We start from the raw sequence: 21,658 nt of genomic DNA on the forward strand, positions 1-21,658 counted from the left end.
TTAAGACTTTAAAGCTCCCAGCCCAGACCTTGTAGGCAGTGAGTGTGCAAACTGGGTTGCACCTCAGGCCCCATGCCCCACAGGTACCAATTAACTAAAGTGAGCATTAATGGCATACTATCAGGCAGTTTTAGATCTCATATTTTTAATGTGCTCAAAAATAGGGATTCCTGAGCTATTTCATTCATTTAAATGGTATAACAATAATTGCTCATTAACACTCCAGAAACACTCCTCTTACCATAGTTAAGCCCACCCAGCCTAGCTAAAATTTCTTTGGTCTGAAATTAAATCAATTCTGTGTTGTTAGTGTGATCTGATCAGTACTATATATGAAGGCAGAGTAATAGGAAATGGACAGATAAGTATATTATGATTTAATCAGTGCTTTATGTTTGAAGACTTGATCTTTCAACTCCCAGACAGAAGGATTAGTAAAAGAGGTCTTCAGTATCAGAAAGGTTGGGAGTCAGCAAGCAAAATGTTGAATGTTTTGACAGGGGTCTGCTAGTGACTATATCCCTCCCTTTGATGTCTGGCCCCTAAGAACCTCTGAGCTGTGTCAGAGTGTCCCCAAGGCACAGATCCAAGGGAGAAAGGGGAAGAGACACTGTGCTAACAGTGACTAATGTCATTTCCAGTTAACTGGCTCTTGGCAGATATGCTACAGATGTTCAAATGACCTCATTAGGGCCTAGGATGTCAACAACAAGACAGATACAAATAGAACCCTGCTTAAGATTCCTGCACATCCCATGGCTTTGGAATCCCTTAACTCATTTCCCAAGCTTTGCAAGGGATGGGAATTTCAGGCCATGGTATGTGGCATCAGAAAGACCTTTAGGTGAGATGGCATTTATATTAGTTGAGTAGGCTGGCTTTGCAGCAATGACAGAGAATCCCCAAAACTCTTCCTCACTCTCCACCCCATTTCACTTTGTGGGTCATCTTCATCCTTTGCTATGTCAGATGGGGTCTCCCCAGGCAACGTGGAAAGAGGAAGTATGGTCTCCAGATGTGTCCAGGCTTACATTTAACCAGCCTCTGACTCCAAAGGAAGAGAGCTTGCTTCTCTTAGGCACCATATATAAAATCCTGAGGAAGGGCTTTGGGCCGGGTTGAATTGAGTGTTCATTGACTATAGTACACATAGCTAAGCCTGGATTCGTACATCTGCCTCCCTTCCTAGACTATGAGCTTGGAAATGAGTCCCACTCTGCTTCCTGTCTGCAGCCTCTCCCAGCCTGGGGCCACCCTGTGTGGGACACTCGGTAAACATCAGTTGAGTCGTATGTATTCGCAAACCCCAAGGTTTTTTCTGGCAGACCCACTCAGCACAAACCAGAAAGACAGGAACTAAATGCAGGGAAGACTGGTGACAAGTGTGATTCATAAACCGACCAGTCAACTGACCACATGCTGTTGCATTCAACGGCGGCAGCAATTCAGAGCATGCCCTAGGAGATACTGCATTGAATAAACTCCTTCCAGAGCTCGTAAGGAAGAAATTCCTTGCATGCTGGTTTACGGGGCATTTTTACATGATTTCACCTCAACACAAATCAAGAAATAGTCACGGGAGTCTTCCAGGTGCCCAGCACTGTACTCAGTGGTGGGTGAGCTGTGGCAGTGGAAGCAGACATGGTCCTTGTCTTCGGAGAACTCTTCGTGAAAGACTAAGAGAGACTGTAAATAACTGAAGGGAGAATAAAAACTGATGTACTTATACAGAACATTCACTAAGTGTCAGGCACATAGCCCAGTGCCTGACACATACTAAGTCAATTAATCCTTACAACAGCCCCTGTTAGGACAGATAGATACTATTCTTAGTATTGGAAGCTGTGTGACTTATCCAGGGTCACCAGCTGGCAAACCACAGAGCCAGAAATCAAACCCACACACGCAGCTTGGCTTCCAAACCCCTGCTGTTAGCTATAGGGCTATACCACCAGCCAACGAGAGTGTCACGATAGTTCAGATGGACCGTAGATGGGTTAAGGAAGACTCTCACATTTGATCCAGTCAGGAGATCAGGAAAGACCTTCTTAATGGAAGCCTGAAGGATGAGCACAGTTTAACATCACAATAACAGGACAGTGAGAGCACTATAAGACAGACACCCTTCTACATTGATGGAAAAATCTAGGCTGGGTGAGACTGCCTGACTTGTTCAAGTTCACACAGCTAGATGGGATGATTCAGATCTTAGAGCCAGGTCTGTGGATTCTTAAGACTCCAGGGTCCTTTCTACCACCCGTCTCTGCACAAAGGCTGGAGCAGCGGCTGTGCTAAGCTGTGTTCACAAGCCTCCAGGGAAGTACAGACAGAACACCGCTTGGCATTCTCCCAATCGCCCTAGCATAAATAACCAACAGGTTGATGGGCACGCATCTTATAAAGCACATCCTATAAAGAACTTAGAAACAAATTGTTTTTCTGGCAATTGCATTGAAGGAATGTGTTTGTTTGTTTGTTTAGCTTAGAAGTTAAAACAGTACGACCCTGTCTTGAAAACTGGGAAATAACAATCAAGTTATTTGCTTATGTTTATATTTAAAATTAAGGGGTATTCATTCATAAGTGCAAATGCAAGATAAGGGGGTTGGTTTACAATACTGGCTAGGGATTAAGATTAACTTTACAGAGCAGATCATTATTCAGTCAGCTATTATGATTAACAGTTCAAAATCCACTCTCTGCTGTTCCCCATATCTGGGGCAGAAGAGAAGATTTGGGGTTTTTTTGCTTTTTTGTTTTTCTAAAATCAAAAGCCACATTTCCTTCTAGGGAATGCATTAGAATGAGGAGTTTCCACAGAGCTGGAAAAGAGCCAGGATATTTTGGAGTAAAGGTTGACTGCCCCTCCCCCTTACCGCCATCCTTGCAAGGGAGGATAAGGTAAGTGCTCTGGCTGAGTGTTCGGGTGGCAGGGCAGAAGGGGCTGACTCTACCTGGAAACACACCAGAAGGGATACAGTGTAGGTGGGGTGAGGTGGCAAGAGCAGGATAACAAAGTCATATTGTTGACAACTGATGGTTACCCATTAAGGAGGACCCATTATGATGGCCAGACACTAGCCCATGCACTTCACATCATTAGCTCATCTAAGTAGGCTGATACAATTGGTATCCTTGTTCTGCAGGAAAGGAACAGACCCAGGGCTTCCCTTGCCCACAGTCATATTTCTAGAAAGCCAGGGGGCCAGAATTCAAGAGTGACTCCAGCATCAGCACCCTTCCCTGGGAGGCAACAGCAACAGGGTCATCCTGGAATTATCACCCTGTTGACTGAAGTTCTGAGACCCTCTCAAGGCCATCCAGAAAGCACCTCTTTAATGAGCTCTGCTGGCCTTGAACTTGATACTCTCTGGTCAGTTTTGCTTTATAGCAAAACTTACAAACTTCTTACAAACTGTCAGCCTAATTTGGGCCCTAGAGCTTCCTTCCCTGGGTAGTTGGAGTAGGGGTGGGCAGGGAGAGAAAAAGATAAAGAGACAGAGACTGAAAGACAGAGGGACTAGACAATCACTTTTGAAGAAATCAAACAGCATTATAACCAGCATCTCACCCAAGTGATGAAAAAGCTATTGTTGGGGCATCTTGGCACCAGAAAGGAAGAGAGAGATTTTCCTGACTCACTTCTCATTTTTTATTTAGACTTCACACTTTTCCTGGGGCCTCTGGGCAGCCTTCCAGAACCCATCCCCAGGATTGCAGCTGGGTTTCAGAGGTAAGTGATCTGTCCCTCCCAGGCTGGGGAAGGGGCGGGCTGAGGCTGGGACAGGCCATGCTTGGCTCGGCCCCCTGACATTGTACACGCTAATGCAATGTGAAGTAGCACGTCTAAATAGCCTGTCCAACTTTTTTGATGTTCTTGAACCCACAGATGGGATTCATTTCCACACTGTTCGCAAAACGTAAACGATACAAGGACATTAAAGAGCATTAAACTACTTGATGACATTTTGGTCACATTAATGAAAAGTGGCATTTTTTAAACTACCAGAAAGAAAGAGAAAGAGGGTAGGGGCGGAAAGGGGAGGGAAGAAGAGGAAGAGAGACAAAGCAGGGAGGGGGAAGGAGGATTAGGAGAGAGGCTGGGGTCCATTTCAAGTGTGGAAGAAATACTGGCAGTCCCAGCTCTTACCAACCCAGTTGGGATTTCATTGTGTAGGACACAAGAAGCAGACATCTCTGGTGACAAGACAGATCTGCAGAACATTCCAATGCCTATATGGGAGCTAGAGAGAGATACTAATACTTTAATGGATTAGTTAATGTATTAGTTACTTCCAGACTGACTAGTTTTCCCAACACACTCCTGGGACACAAGAGAGGAGAGGAGGAATGTCAAACTCACCTCATCCAGGCAGCCTTCCCTGAGTTCCTCCCCAGGCTAGATTAGGTGCCTATACCCTGGATGCCTGAAGACTTATCCTCATTATAGTCCCCATCACCCTGTCATTTAATCACTGTGTAACCTGCTGGAAACTCTCCCCGACTGTGGGCTCTTCAAGGGCATAACACAAGGATTAGGGGCACAGGTTTGAAGAAACAAATTCGTCTGGACTCCAATCCCAGTTAGTCCATGAATCGGTTTTAGGACCTGGAGAGAGTAAATGGATTTCCCGGGGCCTCAGCTGTGCCATCTGTAGACTGGGGTGAGAAGAAAACCCAGCTCAGAGTTGTAGTGACGCCCAAATGAAATAATGAGTAAAAAATACCCAGCACCGCGCCTGGTGCACATATACTCAACACATGTTGCCGATTAGCATCAGCTTCATGCCCAGCACCCCAAGAACTTGGCACAGGGAAGTCACTCAGTACATACCGCCAAAGAAATGAGCCTCAACAGACTGAAAGAGAAGGAAAAAAAATCACTTATCAAGAGGACTAAGGAACTGGAACCACAGAAGCTGCAAGTGGGTGGCAGAGACATTTTATAACTCACTTATCAAGTCTTGGGCACCTTGCTTTAAAATAAAAATTTCTAGTACTGTGTTATCTCTCGAGAATGCCTAGGGAGATGTCCTGCTCATTCCTCTAGTGAATGGGGTTAGCAGCCCCCCACCCCACCCCCTTCTAGCAGCCTAACTACCCCCCGCCCCTCTCCCTCTGCGTTGGCAGGACTTTCTCCTTCCAGCCCTGGTGGTTACATTAATTGCTAATGACAATGGCAACCTTCACTCTGTGTGGTTTCCTGCCCAGATTCTGGATCCCTTACAAGGCTCTCTTTTCTTTTTTTCCCAGATAGGAAATGCAACCCGAGACGTGTGAAGAAAAAAACAGTGTGCTTATTGTCATAGCCTCCACTCCTCCCTGGGCTCCCAGGCCGGCTGTGTGTGCTCTGGGGTGTCTGCCCCGCCACAGGGAAGAATAAACCCAGACTCAAATCATAGGAAATTCATCAAGTGTGCTTCACAGAGCTCTGTCTTTCAAGGTCTGTTTCCTTGCCATATGATCTCTATAAACCAAATCACTGTTAGCCAGGGCACAGGACCAGAGGCGCCGGAGGCTCATGGATAATGAATGCCAAATGCATGTGACAATAGACTGATCAGGGAGCCGAATGGAAATTTCTGAGTCGTGCTTTTATATGTATATACATACATACCTATGTGTACCCTGTGCCCACATACACACACACACACACACATAAGTCAAGCAAACAGTATACCTTAACCGAGGCCAACTGTGATCCTTGGTGCCAGACTCTGCTAACTTACCTCTCAATAACTCTGTTAAAAGTATCAAGACAAAGAAGAATAGAATGAAGGAGAAAAAAAGTCAGGTCCCACTTTAGCTGGGCACATTTGACATAGAAGAATCATGCACTTGACTTAGAAATTCAGAATGCCTTTCACTCAGTGGCAAGCAAAGGACCCAACATACACGGGGCCTCACCTGAAAAATGTGAAACAAGGACTCATCCAGGCACCAAGGGTAAATGGGAGGAGCTGCCCTAAATTGAACGGATTATTGTGGGATCTTTCCCAGTAATGGGTTTGACTCCTGGCTCTGACCCACCCCTTCACTCCATAAGCAAGTTGCCAGTGTGACAAGGTGAGAGACGAGAACTCGGGACAGAGACTAGCAGGCCACCAGCTAAAGGCAAAAAGGTAATTAATGTTACAGCCTTTTAGATTCTAGAAAATACTGCAGTTAAAACTGCAAGTCAACTAAGCGGCTGTCGGCAACCGATAAATGCTTCCATATTCACAGGCATCAGCACTCTTCCCTTACAAAAAAAGTAATAATACATACATATTAATGGATCACATTTTGTCCTTTGGGGAGCATAATTTTTAAAAGGGCCAAGGCAGCAATAATAGTTCCTTTAAAAATTCTAAATGCTGTAATTGTTTTCTCTGAATTATGGTGCTAGGATTTAATTAGCGATGAATGTTCAGTATGGGGTTTGGACATTTTTGATGAATTCAGCCAAACAGAAAAGTAGTCTTGTCTTCATTGCTCCCTCCCTGTCCCCCGCCCCTCTTCCTTCCCCAGGACCCTGAAATGTGCCTGCGCATGAGAACATGTCCACATAGGAATTTTCTTTTCTGCAGTTTGGCCGTAGTTAAGAAGGAGATTGCTGTAACCACAGTTCAACGAGGAACATGAAACGTGGTCAGTGAGGTCATGCAATTCAGCACAAGTTTTGAGGTTTTCTAGTTATAAGGAGGAAAAATAATAAAATGCAAATGGTAGGAATTTCTTCTTGGCAATGTTCTTATCACTAGAAAGAAGTGGCCCAGGTCTTAGGTCTGCACTTTTGGGCTTCAGGGGCTCATGGGCAGCAGGGCTTAAGGTGTGAGGGGGAGGGAGGCCAGAGGAGGAAAGGGCTTTCTTCATTCATCCAACGAATAACCATTAAGCAAAGCAGAGTCTGGGTCCAGCCTCGGAGCTGGGCACTATGCACAGAGCCCTGGCAAGGGAACATTTGCCTGGGGATAAACACAATCGCTTTGTTCTTCTCCAAACCACTTCTTTGTAAAAGCAGCTGGAGGGAAGCCCAGAGCAGCGGCCATCCATACAGGCCGAACAGGCCCAATCGATGGGGCCTACGCAGCGGGGGGGCCCTGGGGGCTGTGCCCACGCCTTTCCTCCACCTTCGGGACTGCTTTCATTTGGGACCTGGAGGCTGTTCCTGAACTCCCAGTATCCTCTATTAACATGCAAATGCCCCTGGGAAAGGTCGCACCTTGAGACCCCACCAGCTAACCTCTTGCTCACCAGTTACTTCTTAGCAAGGATTAGCAGAAATAGAACACCGAAAAGGCTGGGGGTTGGGGGGAAGGTTAGGGCTGGTGGGGAAGTGAGGTAAAAGACCTCTTCCTACCACCAACATTTTCCTAGACAGTCGATGTGCTTTAATTCAACACAACAAATCAATATCCTTAATTCAATAATGGTTGATCTTTGAAAACTGTAAAACGAAACGAAATTTCACTTGCAGACCCACCTTTCCTGTCTTGGTTAAGCCATTAGAATTGCCCGCTTCAAAATTTTGCCCAAAGAGTAAAAATGTTGCCTCCCAAAATGGCGGGTCATGGTGGTCAATGGAGAGTTTTTCCCCCACTCTGTCTGGCGCTTCCATCTTGTTTCTCCCTATCCTCCCTTCCTTCATTCGTACCTTGTATCCCCTCCTATCACACCCTTCCTCCTCCTCACCTTCCACCCCTGTAAGGCATCTTGAGAGTGCCCTCAATTGAGACCCATCGGTCCAGTGGCTCCAGGATTTTCAATGTTCCTCTCAATAAAGTCTTTAAAATGCCATGCTGGGAGAGTCATGGTTAAGAGCACAGGACGCCAAATTAGCCAGAAAGACGTGGGTTCAAATCCTAGTGCTACTACTTCTGGATACTGGAGGCAAGTGACTTATACTATCTAATCATTAGCTTCTTCATCGGTTATCTTTTGAGAGGAATAAATAAATGGCGCCTAGCATAGTGTCAGGCACACTGTTAAGAACTCAATAAATATTTGCAATTGCTATTGTTATAATGTATCTGATAAATCTTTTATCTTAAAATCCCATTTCCTATGAGATGGGATTCTATTCTGAAATAACATTCAGATAGTTTTTTTTTTTTTTTTAATGCACCATTATATACATACCAGTGAGTGCAGGCCTCAAAGTTGTTCTCTTAGGGAAATGTTTCCTTATTTCAACACTGCTGTCATTGATCTTAACTGTTACCCATCTACTCCTTTATCCATTCAACAAATATTTGTATGCCCCTATTATGTATCCAACACTTAGGACCCAGAGATGGACCCATGTGATCCCTGGCTTCCAGGAGCTCACAGCTAGTGGGTAAATGCTGACTGAGCAAGAGCAGGTTTCCATAAAGAGCTATGACAAAGCTGTCAGTAAAGAACCAACTGGCTGAGGTAGTGGGGAAGGTATGCAGAGAGGCATTCAACTTGAATACTGACAAAAGGAGAATAATATTTGTTGCAATTTACTAAGACTCTTCTAGGTACCAGTCACTGAACTAGGTAGGAGCTTTATCATCTTAAATGTATTCCACGTAATCATTATGCAAGGTAAATATTATTCTCATTTTGCAGATGAGAATACTGAGTCTCAAGGAGGTTAGGAAGTGTACCTATAATCTTACAACTGGTTTGCCATAACTGAATTTTCAAACTGCGTTAGCAGGTTTCCCAAAGTTGTGCTTTTCCTTGCAACCTAATGGGCTAATTCAAAAGTCACTCAATCCAGAAAAGGGGGAAAATATGGTTTTGTTGTTTATAGGCACATCTCCAATTTTTGTTTTTTATTGTGTAATATTTTATATATACAAAATAATCTGCAAACGTATTTAAGGTTATTACATAGAAATGCATATATATTTTAGAAAATGTTGGAAAGCACAGATATATATATATATGTGTGTGTGTCTGTATACATACATATTGCACATATATAAAATACATTTTTTAGGTAAATAGCATGCCAGGCATTTTTATATGTAGAGGAAAAGGGTTATATCTATACACAAATATGATCATATTTTGATACATACAAGTTCCCTTTCCCCTTCACAACAGATCAAGAACATACTTACAAGTTTTTTCCACTTCCCAAGAGATCAAGAACATGTCATCATATTCATGTATACCACCTTTATTAATCACTGTTAAGTGTTCTTTAAATGGATAGATACCATCACTTACTTAACCTATTCTCTCTGCAGATGGCTAGCTTAATTTCAATTTCTAAAATTATCATTAATAATGTTGTGATGATTATCCATTGCACAGTGTCTCTGTGTATTTGTCCAATCATTTTCACTTAAAAAAAAAAGATTTTATTTATTTGAGAGAGAATGAACACAAGCAGGAGGTAGGGGCAGAGGGAAGGGAGAAGGAGACTCCCAGATGAGCAGGGAGCCTGAAGTGGGATTCCATCCCAGGACCCTGGGATCATGACCTGAGCCAAAGACAGACACTTAACTGAGCCACCCAGACACCCCTGTCCAGTCATTCTCTTAAGATAAATTTTTGGAAGGGGAGTTGCTGGGTCAGATTTTGAAAGTCTTTGATGTATGTGGCCCCACTGTGTTTCATCATGTGTGAATTTATTTACATTCACAATTTGTGAAAGTGGCCTGGCATTTGTTTTTACATTGCTATGTTCTCCATTTTATCTTACTGATTTTGTAAGAGGTCTTTATATATCAAGGTTATGAACCTTTTGACTTTTATATATTTTGTGGTGTATTTGTTATACACAAATACTCAATTTTTATACAGTGAAACCTATAAATGGATTCATAGTTTTGGCTGTTGGTGCAATATTTAAGAGACCCTTTCTTAATCATGACCCTAAATTTTCCCTGAGATATTTTGTGGCCTCACCTTTTATATCTTATTTTTAAATCTATCCAGAATTTATTATAGTATATGGTAGGAGGAAAGAATCCAAATCAACATGTTTCTAGATACCACCTTTTCCCCTTTCTCCACATATGAAATACTACTTCTATTGTATGCCAAATAATAGTATGGAGGAGTTTTCTATTCTTTTCCACTGATCTAGTTGTTTATTTTCTCCCACAGGACCATGCTGTTTTAATTAATACTGCTCCGTAGTATATCAGATGTCTGGCAATGCTAGTCTCTTACCATTTTTTTTCAAAGCTATTTATATGATTTTTTTTTTTCCCGGTTTTCTTTCTTCCAAAAGTGAGGGCATGGGATAGAGGAGAACTTTTTTAAAAAGTGTGGCAGTAATATGCATAACAAAGTGCATGTGTTTTTAAGACAATCAGTCTCACAACTTTATAGCCACACTTGGTTCATTTCCATACTGAATTGGGTACTTCCGGTGCTTAGAGTCAAGCATGCCCAATCTATCACTAGACCTATTATGTCCTCTTGGCCAAGAACCTTGGTGGGAGGTTCTGTTCATTCTTTCTATATGAAAAGGCAATAGAGGGCAGTGGCTGAGAGCACAGGATGTAACTGTGTGACCTTGGGAAGGTATTTAGCCTCTCTGAGCCTCCACGTCCACATTCGTAGAGGAGTGACAATACCCTAACCCATAACATACAAGCTGCATACGAAAGGCTCTTAGAAGACAGCTGCTGGCCCAGAAGAAGTCTTCCATGAACACTAACTAGTACTTTCAGGTCCCCATCCATGGTCTTGTCCTTCCAGGGGCCTGCTAATATGTCTGAACTTGGAAGAGGGACATTGAAAGGAAGATATGAAATTAGGAAACACGAGTTAAATAAAATAAAATTTCACAGGGCTTTGCTAATGTTTATAGGGATGAGTAATTGTCATTAAGTTGTTATTCCTCATGGTGTCCAGGGTACTAGTAAAGTAAGCTGTGGCCTGGCCATGGCAGGGGTGGGGGTGTCATGTGGTGTCAAAAGATGGCTACCACAAAAGGACTCTGAACCAGCCAGGTGGTCTGACCCCACTGCAGATTCTACTTAAGGCCCTCGTCTTGACCTCTGTTGATCCTTGCAGCTCAGAGCTCACACTTGACTTCTCCTTCTGCTCTCCCTCCTACTCCTGCTCAGAGGAGATCTCCTCCCCTGCCAGCTCAGAATCTGAGCATGGGGATGACGCTGAGCTATAGAGTCAGACTGCCTTGGATTCAAACACCAGCTCAGCTACAAATCCCTATAGTATTAGAACTGGAGTTTTCCTCCGCAGAAAAAATGGGGATGTTAGGCCTTCCCTGCCAGGTTACCATGGGGACTAGGTGAGAATAATACACATAAGAGCATTTTATAGAGTGTCAGGCACAGAGTAGGTGCTCAATAAATGTTACTGCATCAATAAAAAATGTTGGATTCTAAGTAATAGAAAACCCAATTCAAACTGGCTTAAACAATAAAGGACAATTATTGGCTTGTATAACTGGACACTGAAGAACAAGCTGGGCTTCAGGAACAGTTTGATTCAGTAGCTTGACTATGCCACAAAGAATTTGTTCGTTTGTTCATTATTTCCTCTCTCTTCACCCTGCCCTTCCCAGAATCAGATTCATTTTAAGGCTGTCTCATGGTCCCAAAAATGGCTGCAAGTATCTGGAGAGATACTTAGATCTCTGGAGAGTTCTAAGACCTCTCATGGTCCCCAAAATGGCTGCAAGTATCTGGAGAGAAAAAAAAAAAAACACAGGGCCACTGCCTGAAATTTTTCCAGGTACCTCAGATAGAGCTCCTCTAAGAACCCTCAGCAAACTTCTCTTGTCATAGCTTAGGCTGGAAGATGGGATTGTGCACAAGGGCCTTGGTCTGGCCCATAGGCCCTTGGTATATAGTCACCTCTTTGCTGTTGCTAGAACTGTGCAGAGGCAGGAGGATGGAACTGGACCAAACATTAGAGGAATTACCAAAGGAAGCAGCAAAATATATTGGGGGAACCACTGCAAGGCTACGCCTCATGTTCCTGGTCTCCAGAGGAGGACAGATGAGCAGGTGGGCAAGGCTCCACTGAAACTTGAGACACAGAAATGGAAATAATAATAATAATAATACATGGAGTTTTTCTTTAAAGTTAATATTTAAAAATTGCCTTTTGAAACTACAAGCATATTCTTGCTCCACACCACTGAAGAACGTGTGCTGAAAGCACAGTATCAAGTCAGACATACAACTGGTGTTTTCCTTTTGACCCTGTCATTTTCTGGGACCCTTCTCTGTAGGCGGCTCCCTTACTCTTCGCCTCTTTCTGCTTCCCCTTCCTCCTTTGTTTACATTTTTATTGGCCTCAAGTACCTGGGAAGAAACCTGCATGGGAAGGAACAGTGGGCTCAAGGCCTGAGAGAGCCCTCATTCCTACTCAGCCAGTCCCTGCTGCTGACTGAGGCCTGGTCTCCAGAAGGGTTCAATGGTGGAGCCCAAGTGGGCCCTTCACGCCTCCAGGTTGCTAAGCAACAAACACTTCAAGTTTGGAAATCTCTATCCACACCGGATATATTATCCTGGCAAATTGGACTTTCAGATCTGGCAGCAATGGAAAGAGTAACTTCTTCTTTTTTTTTTTTTTTTAAATAGAGACAATTTAGATGATTTCAAAGACATCTGGTCTCTTTTTCCAGCAATGTATGACTCTTCTCTTTCACTAAGCACATCGGATCCAAATACTTCACATGTACAAAAGCACAAGGTCCCCGAAGAAAAAAGTGTTTCAGTGGCAAGAGTAGACTCACAAAAAGTGCTGCCAGTTGGAAAGGCCTGGAACACACTAGCACCGGGGCACTTGGGCTTCCTCCTTCCCTCTGTGTGAGGTTTCTTTCAACCTAGTTTCCTCCAAGAACTCTTTCTTCTCTTGGTTGCTGACTCCCTTCCTGTCCTCTGTCTTGTCTTCTTTATTCCTTTTTCCCCCTTTCCCTCATTCCCACTGTTGTCTCTGCAAACTTCCATCCAGCCTTCTCTTTTTCTCTCTATCCTCCCTTCTCCCAAGTCCAAACGACACCATAATGGTTTATGGTCAGGGACTGTCGGTTTTCTTGCCCCACCACCTCGGTGGGGCACAGAGTTGGTCATTCTTCTTTCCTTCCTAAATCACAGTTGGGGTAATCTCAGGGCAGACTCTCTCACCCTTAAGTTCTTAAAAAAAAATTTTTTTAAGACAAACCCAAACACCAAATACCTTCTCCACCTGCTTGGTAATATCTAGAATTCCTCCAACAGAGAACATTACATTCCACAATTAAAGACCAAGTTTCAAACATAAATAATAAACAACTCACATCTGGGCAGCCCTTAACAGTTTTCCAAACAGATCCAGCTGTTTGCAACCAATTCCCTCATTTGACCCCCACATTAATCTGGAAATTGAAGCATGATTTTACTCTCATCTCCATTTGAAAATGAGGAAATTGAGGCTCAAAGATGTTAAGTATCTTTTTCCAAAAGTGGCTCTCCCCTAGATGCCCACATTCTTTATCACTCCACCTCACTTCTCTGAGAGAGAACTATAATAACCTGACATGAATGTGAATCTTCCCCTAATTTCTTCAGACCCAAGATGCCCCCCTTCATTTCTATCTCTCTGACATCTTCAGTTTATAGTTATTACTGGTGGAATCTGTCAGTGGGGTACGCTGCCACCAGATGGTGGATGATACTCTGTTTAAGGGTAAGCTCCAGATTTTTACAGTAATTATGAGAGTCAAGTGTTTCTCTGTATTTTATCCTTTTGTAATCAAAATTATAGTTCATGGGCACCTGGGTGGCTCAGTGGGTTAAAGCCTCTGCCTTCGGCTCAAGTCATGATCCCAGGGTCCTGGGATCGAGCCCCGCATCGGGCTCTCTGCTCAGCGGGGAGCCTGCTTCCTCCTCTCTCCCTGCCTGCCTCTCTGCCTACTTGTGATCTGTCTGTCAAATAAATAAATAAAATCTTAAAAAAAAAATTATAGTTCATAAAAAAACAGGTTAAGCATAGCAGTATCCACACCTATATACAGCATACAGAGAAGACACACATTTAGAGGAATAAATTTACAGGTTGATTACATGCCTATTAAAATGCTCATTACTAGCAAGTACAACTCTGTTTAATTCTGCTCCCAGCCTACTTCAAGCCTGCCTCAATTTTCTGAGACGTTAACCATGGCACTCTAGGGTTACTGCCTTCCCATCCTGGCCATTCAGTTCCCCAAACACTAGCCGGAAAGGAGAAGTCAGAATGGTTCTCAAATCTAAGAGTACCTCTGAATCACCAGGAGGGCTAGTTCAAGCACAGATGTCCAGCTCTCAATTTCTATTTCTGATTCAGTAGGAGTGAAGTGGGGGTCAAGAACTTGTATTTGTGACAAATTCCCAGGTGATGCTGATGCCATAGTTCTGGGGACTACATTTTGAAAACCATTGCACTGTGGCCAGCCACCCTGTCTGGCTCTCATAGGTTCCCCCTTTCCCTTTCTCTCACCAGCACCATAGAGGAAGGAGTTTGAGCCCCATGGTCTCCCAGCCACAGCCTAGGGTCCTACTGTGAGTGATTAACCAACAGCCTTAAATATTGTTCCTGGCACCAAATGAACATTGTGTCACCTTTTTTTCCATCCTTCCATCCTCCCTCCTTCCCTTCCTTATTTAGAGAGAGATTGAGAGATTGAAAGAGTATGCCGGTGGGGGTAGGAGCAGAGGGAGAGAGAGAAAATCTTAAGCAGACTCCATGCCCAGTACAGAGACCCACAACGGGACTCGATCCCATGGCCCTGAGATCATGACCTGAGCCAAAAACGAGTCAGATGATTAATCGACTGAGCCACCCAGGTGCCCCCTGTCACTTTTGATACATATTTCTGCTGCTCACTGCCTTCTGATCAGATACTCTGTGATATCAATGCCTTTCAGGACTTAGTGTCTCGTTAATTATAATGATAGAAAATGCTAGCATTTACAAAAGTTGCCTGCACCAAGGAGTTGCTCCCTTAACTCATCTAATCCCCACAATTCTGTGAGAAAGACACCATCTTCATCACCCTAGTATAGATGGAAAGGCAGAGGAGCGATGTTACAAAACCAGTAAGTTACAGAGCCTGGACTGAACACCCGTTTCTCTCCAGAACACAAGTTCTCTCAGTCTTCATTGATACTGATTTCAAGTTTTTAATTTGGATACTAAAAGTTGACTGCTGGCTCCCTCAAGTCAGTTTCTTCTGGTTCCCACAGCTTCTAGTCCTAGCATTGCCCCATTGGTCTATATCTCAGCCCACCAGTCAGCCAGGATACCGATACCCCAAGAGGTCCCCTGTTCTAAATCCACTGCCTCAGTCCACCATATCGGATGCAGGCAAAATGGTTATAAATGGAGACCCCAAGTCTCTTCCAGGGTCTTAGGCAACAAACATAATTCAAATGTATTCCCCAGGTGGTACTTTCTAAGGCAGGGAAGTGGAATCAGACACTTTATAATGAGCTTCTACAAATGTTACGTTGGCGAACTGAAACAGAATCGTAAGATTTTCTCTCTTATTTATGGAAGAACTATGCAAACATATTACGAAAGAAGAAAGTGAGGTGGGGGGACAGAGTGGGGAAGAAAAAAGGGGGGGAGGAAGGGAAGTACAGGGGAGGCAAGGAAGGGGGGAAGGAAGGGAGGGAGGAAAGGGGAGGAAGGAAGGAGGGGGAAGAGGGACAGAAAACCAACCTAGGAGAAAACATTTCAAAGGAACAAAAGGAAATCTTTTCAGTCCTTTCGGGCTATAGAACATCTTAATAAGAATATAAATTCAGGAACAGAAGGGCTGAAAGACAAGATAATGAGGTTGAAAACAAACAAAGGAGATGGAGGATCTAAGGAAACAAATTGAGGACACATACTGCATCATTATAGAACGAATGCAAAAATTAGAACAAAGAACAGGTATATTCTACTAAAAATAAATTAGATGGATGAGAGTTGGAGATAATCACATTAAATGCAGATTAAAACAACTGTATTAGAAACAGGTACAGGGAAACCAACAGACCTTTTTAAAGCCCAATAAATAAAAAAATAAGTTCCCAAACCCAATGGTAAAAATTTTAAAATCATAAATAAATAATAAATAAGTAAATAAAATATCAATAAATATTTTATAACATTTATATATTATATATTTATATATAGCATATAAATATATAATATTTATATATGATTTTATAATAATATATTATAAAATGTTATAAATATCATTAATAAAATATAATAAATAAAAATAAAAAATTGAATATGTAGATATACCATGTTGCAGGAAAATTTAATACAGACAGCTCAAGATAAATCTATATGAGTTTAAAAAATGACGCTTCAAGCATTCAGTCAGGAAAAGCAAATCATCATGAAGGGTTAAAATCAATTTGGCCTCAGCTTTCTCCACAGGAACATTTAAGGCCAAAAGGCAGTGTTCACAGTAAGAGGGAGAAAACGCACCCCAACTGTTAGAGCCACACAAGAATGTTGTGAAATATAAAAAGCAACAGACTTTCTCAAAGCTGACAAACCAGTAGAACAGCACCTATGAGGCCTTCTTGAACAAAACTATGTGACAATGACATGCTGGCAATTAAGAAATAAAAATGAAAAAAAAAAAAAAAAACTTAGGACCAGAAACACCATGGAAGAGTGCTAGTGGTGGGCAGTAGGTCTAGTTACCATCTCTACTGGTGACAGCAATGTCTGCAGGGAAGCCCACCCTAACTGCCTTATTTACTAGGGAAACAGAGCCTGCCCGCCCCACTCCCACATGCTGGACCTCCCTTTCTCTGCTTTACTTTTTGCTTTCATTCTCGAGCATGTATCATTTTCTAATACATCATATATTTTTACTCTTTTGTGGTTTCTTACCTGCCCCTGCCCCGCTTACCATAGAAGGTAGTAAGTCAGGGAAGCTGGGGTTGAACAGTTCCAAGAAATACAGGAACTACTGTAGTTATGGAGCAGAGCTATAAGTCTGAACAATGTACAAATAATCATGTAACGAAATCCAAATTTTTAGGGGAGGAGACCTGAGGATGTGTGAGGGTGTTAATGTCTTACCTTTCATGGCCCCAACACAATTGCTTGTAACAATGAAACACGGAGGTCTCAAAAGGCATGATGACTGCCGTCTCTTGAACCTTTCTATAATCACTTCCATCAAACTTAAAAGGGTATTTCATGAAATATTGTATTTCAAAAAATAAACAAACAAAAACAGCAAAGAAGCATGTATTCAATAATCTGTAGTTTTACTTTGGCACATTTTCTTCTTTTAAATTCCAGGAAAGTTAAAGGAAATACTTCACAGTTTACAATAGTATTTTGAGTTATGATTCCATTTTTATTAAAGTGTTTTTTAGATATTTATTTTTCTATCTCAGTATGCAAATACAAAGACAACAGTGATGATGTTTATTTATTCTCAATATAGGTTATCTCTGAGTAGTATTATTTGGATTATTTTATTACTTGCATGTCTAAACTTTATTATATGAATTATTTATAAGGAGCATGGACATTTCTTTTCAAATACAATTGAATGGTTTGCCTTTAAGAAAGAAAGAGAGGCGATCCTGGGTGGCTCAGTCAGTTGAGCCTCAGACTCTTGGTTTCAGCGTGGGCTATGGTCTTGGGGTTGTGGTCTCAGGGTCATGGGATAGGGCCCCGCATCAGACTCTGCTCAGTGGGGAGTCGGCTTGTTTCTCTCGCCCTCTGCCCCTCCCTGCCCTGTGCAAGTGCTCTCTTTCTCTATCTGAAATAAATAAATAAATCTTAAAAATAAAAAAGAGAAAGAGGAAAAACTAGTAGATATATGTCCTGGTGACAGACAGACATAGAGACATAGAGACAGACACAGAGTCGTATCAGATACAGACTCAAGTACAGATGTTTAGCACTCATGGCAGAAATAACAAAACTTGAGCCTTAACCTTTAGTCAACTTGCCCTTCTTTCTGTCTACCAGAACTCCTTCTTTCTGTCTACCAGAACTCCCTCGTGGACTTGCCAGATGGAAGGAAGGAAATTAAAGCTGACTGGAGAACCTACTAGGTGTTTTCCCATAAACTTTTGGTTAAACTTGTGGGGTAGTAATAATCTCACTATTTTAGAGAAAATAATGAAAAACTTCAGATTTGTATAGTCGGAGGGATAATAATGGCAATATATGTGCATGGAGCTCACACCGTGAGTCAGACTCCATGCTGGGTGCATCCAGGAAGAAGCTGTTTTAACCCTCAAAACAGCCCAAGATGCCAGCAATTTTTACTCTTTTTTTGACATGTAGTTCAGAGAGAATTGTATGGCCAAATGTGACACAGCTAGAAAGAGGCCATGTCAGAACTGGAATACAGGTCTGTCCCACACTCACACCCATGTCATTTCCCCTGCACTGTGCTCCTTTTAGGCTGGAAGAGGAGTGGCCTGTGCTGGTCACCCGGATCTAGTGGAGAGTCAGGCTCCTCCAGTGGGCTCTGCTGTCAGCCAGTCCATGAATCCCCTTGTCCCTTGCTGGGTGTCCCTGCTGAGCTGAACAGGCAAAAGGCAACAGTGATGAGTTCCTGAGATGGCTCCAGGGCCAGCCTGGGAGCTCAGGCCCCATCTCAGCAGGTAGTTCTTGGGCTGCTCTGACACAATAAACACTCAGGACAGAGGTCTGACTTATGGTCAGCAGAAATGTAGACACCAGCTCCTTCAAACAAGCATCAGGAGACCTGGATTCCAAGCCCACTTCTACCATTCCTTTGTGGTAAGATGCTGGGGGAGTCACTTGATGTCTCTGAGCCTCATCTGTCCCACCACTGTAATGAAAGGGTTTTACTACTGGACAATTCCCCAAATCTCCAGTTCAATACTTCTGTAATTTATTCAGAGAATGAGATCCTCTCTTTAGAAGGGTCTGAGTGGTTCAGAGCAAGCTTCTCTTAGAGAAAGGAAAATGGTGGCCAGGGAGCCAAGCCAGCAAGAAGCAGGAGGGCCTAGATTATCCCCAGATGGGAAAAGAGTGACTTGGAGGAAACAAGTCTTCGAGGCTGTAGGAAGGGGTCTATGTTGTAGGCCTTCACTTTCTCCCCAGGTGGGTCTTGGCAGCTGGACCACAGGCCTTTATGAGATTATCTGCTAATCATGGCCTGGGCATGAGCACTTGAGAGGTGTCACATGCGGAATGAGATGCTTTTTTATGATGCAGTAAAAGAGAGGAAATCGTCTTGGCTTCTTGCCTTGTCCTGCACTCAGTAAAGAAGTGGGCAAGCCAAGCCAGCCTCCCTTGAAAGCTCAGAATTTCCACCCAAGGGCTGCCATTTCATTAGTGCGTTGCAGGGAGGGGCTGCAGGGAAGGACTATGGTGCGGGTGGGGGGGTGAGGGGGTGGGGGGGGGAGACTCCCACCCTCTCCCACTACCCTCCCCCACCACCGCTGACGTTTAGGAGAGGCCAGGGATTGCTAAAACCCACAGACACTGAAAGTTTAGAAGAGCCAGGGTCACACGCACTGCATTAGTAACATTATATACTCATAACCAGAGAGTAAATCACCGGCTGCACTTGGGACAGGAATTTCTCTCCAAACGCTATTATTGCAACAATCTATTATATTTTCTCTGAAAAGGAGACTGTGCCCAGAACCACTGTTCCACCCACTGACCACTCCCACTCACTGTCAGTGACGATTTTTACCCCAAAGATAAAACAAAAGATTCAACCACTGTTTACCAACCTCCAGCTGTGTGCCAGCAGCCGTGTCGAGCACGTAAGCATCAGAAGAGTTAAAACAACTGTGTCAACAGTGATCTGGTAGCTTTCCGGGCGCTGACTAATTTAATCCTTATAACAGCGCAGATTCAATTTAACAAAAACTAAGTTGATATTGTCATCACCCCTTATTTTACAGATGAGAACATTGAGTCCCAGAGACGTTAAGTGACATGTCCAAGGTCACACAGCTAGTAACGGTGGAACCAGGATGATTCTCCTGTGTGCACTTTTAATAGTCCCACATCTGTGTCTTAAAATTACCATTCATTTTAAGTATAGAAGAATCCTTTTGCCCTTTACTTCACCCTCTGCTAAGCTCACTGCCTAGGGACTGGTGGTTTGGGTGGGAATGTGACTTCCATTGGTCCATCCCTTTGTAACAGGAAAGTGACCGGTGCCTTCATGGGTTAGGGCTGTTCAATCCCTCCTATGTCAGGCGAGGGCGCTATGACTCTCCATTCACACTGCTCAGTGAAGGTCTATCTGAGGAACCCAATTCTCCCCTCAGGCAGCTGACACCTAGACTAAAACGTGGATTAGGATTCTCATTCTGGCATCCGGTGCCCGTCAGCCAAGCTGCTGACACCACACCTTGACCCTGTGTCTATTTCTCAGAATCCAGAAAGGGGAGGAGGTGAAGAATTAACTCTGCAAAACACAAACAACTCCCAGCTCCAGAGTTCCAAGGCCTGTCCCTGGGCGAATGGAGGAAGCCTGTCCTTCCAGCAGGTTCCCGTGTTCCTACTGGGCCTCCAGGCCACTGCCTGGGCCCGGGGAGTTGCCAGCCATTCCCCCCCCATGAACCTCAGCCCACCACAGCTGCATTATCAGCAGGACTCGTTGCCCCATGTGGACTTTGGCTCTGACTTCATTTTCCTACACACTGTAAGACTAGGAAAAACTAAACATTTAGCAGAATGTTGGTAAAGATTTGAGTATAATCAGAACAAAAAAAAAAAAAACATGAAGGAAAAAGAGAAAAAACCCTTCAGTTGAACACCAGCTCCTGAAGACTACCAGGCATGCCCTCCATGGGGAACCCCTGCAGTACCCCGTCTTTAGCCCCCCTTCCCTGCCTGCCACCATATTGCAGGGATCCCCTTACCAGGGAGCATCTTTGGCTCTGCGTTTCTATCCTGAAATGCAGCTCTCAAAAATTTTTTAGACTTGATAAAGAAGGGAGAAAAATTCCTCACCTCCAGCTTCCTCACTGGCACTACCATCCGTATTCAAGTCACCCTTTGGGATGCAGCTTTACCTGGGCACCTCAGCTTCCTCCCTGGACCTGCAAGAAAAGAAACACACAAACAGTCAAATAAAACAAACCACTTCCCCCCACACCAGCTGAATCCCAAGTTGGCGCCAGGCCAGCCAACCATGCACAGAGAAGCATTCCCAGCACAAAACAGTTTATCTACTCGTCTTCTCAACCTTGCCGTTTGGAAACAGAAGCTGGGTGTCCCTTCATATGACCCAAAAGTCCATCAAAAGATTTGTCCAAGACCAAGTGCATAGGTTTTCTGCAAAAATGACTCTCCCCGGGAGCTGAAAGAAAGACGATGAGTAAGTATTACAAAAGGAGCATGTTCTTGCTACACATGGTCCCAGGGTACCCAGAGAGGGGCTTGTGTGTTGTTTTCCTCATATTGTATGTGAGGAATCTGCGGCTCACAGTACATAAACACCATGTCCCCAGTATCCACACCAATAACCGTTCAAGCAGCTAACAGACACAAAATCAGAATTCTTGCCACCAGACTCTGCTTAGAAGACATGAACCACACCCCCAGGCCTCCTGAGAACTGGGTGAGTCCTGCCCGTCCCAGTGCCTTCATCAGTAAGAGAGGGTGAAGGATGGGGTGCCTCCAAGACTCTGAGGTGGGGGCCGGGTATCCATCCCAGTCTCCTGAGACCAGCCCTTCTGGACCTGGAGTTCATATTCCATGATTATTCATCTGTCTC

The 21,658-nt window shown here is 43.6% G+C and overlaps 1 long non-coding RNA gene across 2 annotated transcripts in view; it reads right to left on the reverse strand.

Annotated features, from left to right (window-relative positions):
• Positions 1-21,658, reverse strand: part of LOC116600165 — a 63,675-nt gene that overhangs the window by 33,884 nt on the left and 8,133 nt on the right. For both annotated transcript variants that reach the window (XR_004289527.1, XR_004289528.1), the window contains exon 2: positions 20,893-20,981. This is a non-coding gene — a long non-coding RNA (uncharacterized LOC116600165). The remainder of the gene's footprint in view (positions 1-20,892; positions 20,982-21,658) is intronic.

Source organism: Mustela erminea, chromosome 9 (genome assembly GCF_009829155.1).
Source record: "Mustela erminea isolate mMusErm1 chromosome 9, mMusErm1.Pri, whole genome shotgun sequence".
Lineage (NCBI taxonomy): Eukaryota > Metazoa > Chordata > Mammalia > Carnivora > Mustelidae > Mustela > Mustela erminea.